The following is a 9,525-nucleotide window of genomic DNA, read 5'->3' on the forward strand; positions in this document are numbered from 1 at the left end:
GCTGTGTGACCTTGACCTTGGTGGGTTACTTGGATTCTCAAATATATATTTTACTACTCTGCAAAATGAAGTTATTCATATTTGACTCAAAAAATTCTTATCAGGTGTGATGGTTAATTTTGTGTGTCAACTTGCCACTGCTAAGGGATGCCCAGGTATGTGGTGAGTGTAATTCCTGGGTTTGTCAGAGTGTTCCCAGAAGAGACTACTATTTGAATTGGTTGTTGTTGTTAGTTGCTAGGTCGTGTCTGACTCTTTGCGACCCCATGGACTGTAACCCGCCAGGCTCCTCTGTCCATGGGATTCTCCAGGCTAGAACACTGGAGTGGGTTGCCATTTCCTCCTCCAAGGGATCTTCCTGACCCAGAGATCGAACCTGACTCTTCTACATTGGCAGACAGATTCTTTACCACTGAGCCCTCAGTAACGTGGATGGGCATCACCCAATCCTTTGAGGGCCTGGATAGAGTAGAAAAGTGAAACGGGGACTTCCAGGTGCTGCTAGTGATAGTGCCACCTACCGATGCAGGAGGCACAGAGATATGGATCCGATCCCTGGGTTGGGAAGATCCCTTGGAGGAGAGCATGGCAACCCATTCCTGTATTTTTGCCTGGGAAATCCCATGGACAGAGGAGCCTGGCAGGATACAGTCCATAGAGTCGCAAAGAATCGAACACGACTGAAGTGACTTAGCAAGCACACACATAGGGTAAAAAGGTGGGAGGGACGGTGAAGTTGAGTTTCTGCTGTTGAAGCCACCCAGCCTGTGGTATTTTGTTATGATGGCCCAAGCTGATTGAAGCAATTACTGAGTTTTTTGACACCCTCTTAAACTGTGCACCCGTGAGACATTTAGCACATCCTAGTTCTGACCCTGCTACACTGTGAGCAAACCACATGTAACAGTTTGCATCTGCTAACCCCAAACTTCCAATCCTCCCCTCTCCGACTCCCTTGGCAACCAGAAGTCTGTCCTCTGTGTATGTGAGTCTGTGTTTCATAGATATCTGAATATCATAAATTTTTTTTAATGAAGCACACGTGCATTCTATTTACTTCTGAAAATTAATAAAATGAAAATAGAAGAAATCTGGGGATAGCCAGCATGTCCGTATTCTGGATCTCAAAGTCACCCTGTCGCTTTGCTTCCCTGAATTGGAGGACGTAAAGTTTTCCAAAGGGAGTCAAGACGGGGTTCCAAGAGTTCTGCTGAGCTGGATCAAGTCGAGAGAATTTTTACTTTGATTTTTTTTAAGCAGAGCTCATCTGGGACCTGATGGTGACCTGTCAGGAATGTAAGTGACTAATCAGAGATCAGCAATAGCTGTAACATAATCTTGAAGGAGGTCTGGTTTCCAGTTCTTATCACTCCCCAGCAGCCCCGTGTGCCCGCAGGTGGCTGGCCATAGGATGCAGTGATAAATTATGAATACTGCTCCGCCCATCGAGGTAGAATCACCTCACATGTTGCTACCCAGCATCACACGCCAAGGGAGCATACACCACTGGGAAGCAGGCTTTGAATGGCTCAAGTGGAATAATTGCTAACAATCCGGTCTCTTCCAAGCAGGATGGGATCCAAGGTAATGGGACTCGGAGGCGGCATCCTCTTTTCTACCTGGAGCCACCGAAATGCAATAATACCTGGGCTTCTGATAGGCATGGGAAGAGGCTCATGGATAAGATTCTGAAATTGGTGAAAATTTCATTTAAGGTGATCCAATTGGATGCCCCCTTTTTGCTGGCTGGGAGGGATGTGATCATTGAGGACTGAAGTGTAGGGTGTTATAAATTCCTTTCAAATTGGTTCAGAGCAGATCTGTCAATCTGATGTACTGTCATGATGAAATGGTCTGTATTCTCGATGTCCAATGAGTTATCTGCAGGCCACATGGTGTTCAATGCTTGAGATGTGGCCAGTGTGACTGAAGAACTAAATTTTAAATTTGACTTTATCCTAAAAGCTACATGTGGCCAGTGGCTACTGTGTTGAACAGCCCAGGTAGAGCCTTAAATAATAGATGGTGACCTAACAGGGAAGAAAATTTTAGGTAATTTTGGCCCTTTGGTGTAAGACTACTTGTAAATTTTCTTTTTTATGTATTGTGTTTACTCTTAGATGTGATAATATCAAATTATCTCAGGTAAAAATCACCTTCAGAAAATGAAAACTGACCTATTTTCATTGGCCTGTACACCATGAAAAAATTCTCTGGGGGTAGTGGAAGACAGAATTTGAGTGTCAGACCTATTGCCTTTTCCTAGGAATTAATTAAAGGTGTAAGATCTAGAAAGACAATTTTTTCCTGGTTCCTTCACTTTTTTTTTGGTACAACCATCTTATGTATTGTCTATTCCAAAAAAATTATTTGTCAAAAGATTCTTTCTCCTTCTCTAGACAGCCACAAAGCTTACAGAAATGTTTATATATGAGTTAGAATAATTCAGTAGCTGGCCACGGAGCCCTCCTGCACAATGAGGAAACTCTAGATACAGCCTGTCATCGAGCCATTCAGTCCGTGGTCCATTTCTATAGCACCTAATACTGTCGCCTTGGCAACTGAGAACTCCAAATGGCACAGTCCTTTACCGGAAACGTATTTGAATGCCCAGAGGTCCTAGTTTTACCTGCCATTCCTGCATTATATCTCAAAATAGGAACTCTAGGAAGCATGACTCGCTGGGAGAAATAATTTGGTTGATTGGTGGAGAGGAATGTTCACTACGGATCAGGGTCCTACAGAGGAAAGGACATACATAGACTGTCCTCAAACAAGGTCATGTGTGGCCCTTTCTATTATTGTGGCCTGGCCATTTGAAATTTACATAGAAATTCATGCAGATGTATCTACATGTATTGGGTTGGCCAAAAAGCTCATCTGAGTTTTTCCATAACATCTTACAGAGAACCCAAATGAACTTTTTAGCCAACCCATAGTTTTTTATATATATGTTTTTTATCTATATATATTTTATATATAAATGTATTTTTTTTCATAAAGGAAGCTTTCTTTCCTTAAATGCTCAATTGATTCTCAGATTCCCTTGGTAAACCTCTACTGGAATGAAATACTGCTCCATAAAAAAAAAGAGCAAACCATTGATCCATCCAAGTTGTTGGATGGATTTCAAAGGCATCATGCTGAGTGAAAAAAGACATCAAAAGGTTATATACTGTATGTCTTCATATAATTTTGAAATGATATGATTACAGAGATGAAAAACAGACTCCTCATTGCCAGGAGCTAGAGAGAGGATGGTTGGTATGACTGTACAGAGTAGCATATCTTTAGGCATAATGGAGAAATTCTGTGTCTAGATTGTCATGGTGGTTACATACATGTGATAAAATTACACAAAACTGCACACACATGAGTGCATGTAAAAACCCCAAATAAAACCTGTGTCCCAATGTCAATTTCCTAGTACTAAAGTTATATTACTTTGGGAGGACTTGGGTAAATGTTACATGGGATATCTCTGTATTATTGTTGTAACTTCTTATGAGTTTATAATTATTTCAAAATAAAAATTAAAGCCTTTTTGGAAATATTAGAGATGGAGCCATTTAGAAGTGACCTCAGGGGGGGCTGGATTTGATGAGCGAAGCACAGTGAAGAACTCCTTGAGTAATGATGCTGACGATAATTGAGCACTCACTTCCTGCCACTAGATTGGGTATCATTCGTGTACAGCTATTTCCATATGCTGCTCGCTTTATGCAAATCATCTGGTCAGTTGCCTCTTTCCTCCAAGTTAACTGAATTGTAGGGAACTTGATCGAAAATCAGAAAGCTCTTCTGTCAGATAATAAGGTAGAGACTCATGATTTACATCCATATTTATAGAGGATGGCTTTCACCATGTTTCAAATAAGTACCTTGCCATGAGTTCAAATATATTTTGTGACTTTATATATTTTTGTGCCTTTGTTGTTGTTGTTCAGTTGCTAAGTCATGTCTGACTCTTTGCGACCCCATGGACTGCAGCATGCCTGGCTTCCCCATCCTTCACCATCTCCCGGAGTTTGCTCAAACTCATGTCCATTGAGTCAGTAATACCATCCAACCATCTCATCCTCTGGCACCCTCTTCTCCTCCTGCCCTCAGTCTCTCCCAGCATCAGGGTCTCTTCCAATGAGTTTGCTCTTTGCATCTGGTGGCCAAAGTATTGGAGCTTCAGCTTCAACATCAGTCCTTCCAGTGATATTCAGGGTTGGTTTCCTTTCGGATGGACTGGTTTGATCTCCTCGCTGTCCAAGGGACTCTCAAGAGTCTTCTCTAACACCACAGTTCAAAGGCATCAGTTCTTGGCACTCAGCCTTCTTTATGGTCCAACTCTGATGAGCATACATGACTATTAGAAAAGCCATAGCTTTGACTAGATGGACTTTTGCCGGCAAAGTGATGTCTCTACTTTTTAATAAGCTGTCTAGGTTTGTCATAGCTTTTCTTCCAAGGAGTAAGGGTCTTTATGACACATCAAAGAATTGAAATGCAATAGGTAATTTTTAAGCTTTTTAAAATATAAGCTTATAAAAAGTTGCAGAAATTGTACAGAGAGGGTCCCATGGACCATTCACCCACTGTCCCTCTGTGGTTACATCTTACACAGAACAATATTTAAACCAGGACAAATGACATTGTACAATGTGCAGGTGTAGTTCTATGGCATTTTATCACATTTGTTGATCCATGGGCCAACCATACACAATCAAGTGTATTTATTTTGGGGACTTCCTGGGAGGTCCAGAGGTTAAGACTCTGCACTTCCTCTGCAGGGGTTCCTGCAGGTTCCCTGAACCCCACGCAGGTTCCTTCCTCAATGGGAGAACATAAGCCACCTCTTAGATCTCATTTCCAGTAATTTCATTTTGCCCACTAATTTTGGTAAGACTTATTTTTTTAATTAATTAATTTTTTAATTGAAGGATAATTGCTTTACAGAATTTTGTTGTTTTCTGTCAAACCTCAACATGAATCAGCCATAGGTATATGTATAGTATGACTTATTTTTAAAGCAAAGCTGCATCTAAGCCGGCTGTGTGTTTTTGTATCACTATTATTAAAAACTCTTGTGAATGCTTTTCCTCCAGTCAACTCCCATTATCTTGCCTTATCTTTTGACTAACAAAATAAATATTGTGTCCTGAAATCTTGAAGAAAAGCAATATCAGACAGAGTCTGACAACAGAAACTTAATGACACTATTTTAAGTAACTGTCTGGTTAACCATTTTTGACTAGAATCAGAGAAAAGCCATTGGAAAGGTTAGCTACTGAGTACAGGTCTGTTGTCCTGTTCACTGTTCCTGTAATTGTGTTTTATTTCTCTAGGGGTTGTGAGTTCCTGGGGGCCAGGTACCGCCCATCGTGCTTTGCACACAGTAGATGTTCAGAAAATATTTGCCAATTAGTTAATCAACTGCTGTGCTCTTTTGAAAAATAAGAGACTTCTCTAGTAGTCCAGTGGCTAAGACTCTGAGCTTCTGCTGCAGGGCGTGCAAGTTCAATTCCTGGACAGGGAACTAAGATCCTGCATACTGCATGGCTGCTCAAAAAAATAAGATAAACTTTTAAAAATAAAAAAAACCAGCAAACTCCATTATTATGATTATTTTGATTGTGCTCGTATTCCTGTTTAATCGGATCACTCAAATTTGCAATGTGATAGTTTGCTTCTTAAATTGACAATACAGATTCTAGAATCAACGTTTCCAATAGTTTCAGCAGGTTTTATAAAATTGTCTCTGCTGGAATCTAAAACACATGATTCTATGCTGGTCAGGGAAGTTGGTTCCAATTATGCTGGTTTTCCATCACTATCATTTAGGTAAAATAAAACTGTTTTCTCTCCTGTATGATTTTCTAGATATTCAGGATTCTGTCAGATGAGACTTGCTCTCTTTCCTTGTTTCAGAATTTAAGTTTTACTAGCAGAACAAGAAGAGGTTTTCAATACAGTTCAGAAGATGTAGGATTTTTTCTGTTTTCAGTGCTAGATTCTTTGTTGTCACAGAAGTCTGTCTCTGCTCAGAATTCTGCTTTTAATGGAGTCTTTCAAAGATGACATGTATTGATGAAAATAATTCCAGTTCTCGATACTAATACTTTCGTATCAGGGGAACTTGGTCATGAGGCTTAAAATATACCATTGGAGTCCATAGAACTTACTAGGAAATTAACTGAATTGCCTGAACTTTGGTTTCTAACCTTGTAATTCTGCACATTTCAATTCCAGAAGATTTTTTAAAAATTAACTAATTAATTTATAGCTGCACTCAGGCTTTCTCTAGTTGCGGTGAGAGAGGGCTACTCTTGGTTATGGTACACGGGCTTCTCATTGCGGTGACTTCTGTTGCAGCGCACAGGCTCCAGGCTCGCAGGCTTCAGTAGTTGGGGCACACGGGCTTAGTTGCCCTGCGGCATGTGGGATCTTCCCAAACCAGGGATCAAACCCCTGTGCCCTGCGTTGGCAGGTGAATTCTTAACCAGGGACCACCAGGAAAGCCCCTGAGATGATTTTACATTATGTGATATGTTACAGTGTCAGTCTACATTTATGAGGACTAATCATGTTATTTTAGAAAAAGGACACCAAATCACATAGAAAACAGTATCCCAGTATTTTTATGTACACACACACACAGAGGTGGGAAAGATTAGAAGGAATATTTCAAAAGGAAAACAATGGTAATTTCTGAATGGTGGGATTTTGGATAATTTTTATTCTCCTTATCATGTTTTCCCAGAATGTCTAAAAACATATGTGTAATTCTTTTATAATCAGATAACAGAAAAGAGAAGATACAGAAAACTTACGGGAGGTTTTTAATAGTTGCCTGTTTAATAAGCATGCTTTTCCTACTTTTCCCCTGCTTTTTCATATCGGAAGCCATTCCGAGTTTCTTTTTTTCCCTTTGGCTGCCCTGCACAGCTTGAGGGTCCACTACCCCGACCAGGCATTGGCCCCAGGCTCCCGCAGTGAGAGCGCTGAGTCCTAACCAGTTGTGCATGCGGGCCTGTGTGCTCAGTCACTGCAGTTGTGTCCAATCCTTCACAACTCCGTGGACTGTAGCCTGGCAGGCTCCTCTGTCCCTGGGATTCTCCAGGCAACAGTACCCTTCTCCAGGGGATCTTCCTGACCTAGGGATCAAACCCGCATCTCCTGTGTCTCCTGCATTGCAAATGGATTCTTTACCCACTGAGCCACCTGGGAAGCCCTTCTAGCCACTGAACTGTCAGGGAATTCCCGGAAGCCATACAGTGTTAATAGCAAAAATCCAAGGATTTCCCTGGTGGTCCAGAGGCCAAGATACAGCTCTACCAATGCAGAGGGCTTAGGTTCCATCCCTGGTCAGGGAACTAGAGCTCATGTGTCGCAACCAAGAGTTTGCATGCTGCAGCTATGACCTGATGCAGCCAATTTTTTTTAAGGTAGCAAAATCCAGAAAAGTAAATTAAAAAAAAAATGGCACATATTGATCTTTATTTGTTGCATATTTCTTGCTTATTTGTCCCCAAGGGATCATGTGTAGCCTTCCCTTCTTCCTCTCTTTCTCCCCACCGTCAGTGAACCCTTTTCTCAGTCTAAGAGTATTTAGAGTTTGCTTTCTCAGTTTTCACATGCATGTTGCCTCCAGGGAATTATAGTTTTCTTTACCTTCAACCTTCCTTAACTTTATTCTTTTTTTTTTAGTTTTTATTGGAGTATAGTTGCTTTGCAATGTTGCGTTCGTTTCTGCTGTAAGCAGAGTGAATCAGCTCTGTGTGTGCATACATCCACTCTTTGTCACTAAAGAACTGGGTCGAGGTCCCTGTGCTGCTCACTAGGTTCTCATTGCATATGTGCTCAGGCGCTCAGTCGTGTCCAACTCTGAGACCCTTTGGACTGTAGCCCTCCAGGCTCCGCTGTCCATGGAACTGTCCAGGCAAGAATACTGGAGTGGGTTGCCATTTCCCCCTCCAGTGGGATTTCCTCCTCCAGGGCATCTTCTCGATCCAGGGATCGAACCCGAGTCTCGAGTCTCCTGCATGGGCAGGTGATTTTTTTACCACTATGTGGCCTGGGAAGCCCCAAATAGTTTAAAAAGCTATGCTTAAAGCTGTCTATTCTGTGATGTCTATTAATTTCTTCACTGACCCCAAAGAAATGTGGACTGAGGTGGTGGGGGCACCCTGGGAAAATCCTGGGCCACACTTCAGGGCCACACTTTTATTGTTCCAAATAGATTTTAGTATTAATCCATGGTCAATGCCTAGTTTCTGCTGAGTGTTTGCAAGGCTCCCAAACTGTGAACTATCTTTCTTTCCAGGGAAAGATAGCTGAGGATACCTGCAAGATTCTCTTTAAGGGAAGAAAATGCTTCTTTTATAAATTCATCCATAAACTCAGGGACATGGGACTTCAAGGATCTTTCATGGACTTGAGGAAAGGCTAAAAGTATTTAGGATATATATCCTCCATTCAAAGCTGCTATGTGTACTGCCATATCATTGTAGCATTACTTTTTTTTGTAATGTTAAAAAAATATTTGTTTTAAAAAATTTCAATATATTAAAAAAGATTTTTTTTCAAACTTTAAGCTTCTTATTTTGTATCATGGTAGTTGCAGGTGAGCAGCCAAGGGACTCAGCCATACATATGCATGTGGAGTTTGGGGGAGGATGAATAAAATTTATTTTTATATATTTATTTGGCTGAGCCGGGTTTCAATTGCGATACTCAGGATCTTTTTCATTGCAGCCTATGGGATCTAGGTCCCTGACCAGGGATCGAACCCAAGCCCCCTGCATTGGGAGCACAGAGTCTTAGCCACTGGACCACCAGGGAAGTCACCTGCAGCATTATTTGTAATGGCTAAGACATGGAAACAACCCAAGTATCCATCTGTAGATTAGTGGGTAAAGAGAATGTGGTATAAGTATACAATGGAACATTATTCCAGCCACAAAAAAGAAAGAAATCTTACCACTTGTAGCAACACTGATGGACCTTGAGGGAATTTTGCCAAGTGAAATAAGTCAGACAAAGAAAGACAGATATTGTCTGATATTACTTACATGTTGAATCTTTTTTTCTTGAACTATAGTTGATTTACCATATTGTGTTTGTTTCAAGTATACAGTAAAGTGATTCAGTTTTATATGTATATATTCTTTTTTCAGATTCTTTTCATTATGTTATTATAAGATATTGAATATAGTTCCCTATGCTATACAGTAAAATCCTTGTTTATTTATTGTGGGTATGTATATAGATATAGATATAGTAGTGTGAATCTGTTAATCCCATACTCCTAATTCATCCCCCACTTCCATGTTGAATCTTAAAAACAAAACCAAACAAAATCCAAGCTCATAGATACAGAGAAGAGACTGGTGGTTGCCAGAGTTGGAGGTTGGGAGAAACGGTTGAAAGTGGTCAAAAGATACAAACTTTCAGTTATAAAATAAGTAAGTTATGGGGATATCATATACAGTAGGGTAACTGTAGTTAATGATATTGTAGTTATATTTGAAAGTT

The sequence above is a fragment of the Dama dama genome, chromosome 5 (genome assembly GCF_033118175.1).
Source record: "Dama dama isolate Ldn47 chromosome 5, ASM3311817v1, whole genome shotgun sequence".
Taxonomy (NCBI): Eukaryota; Metazoa; Chordata; class Mammalia; order Artiodactyla; family Cervidae; genus Dama; species Dama dama.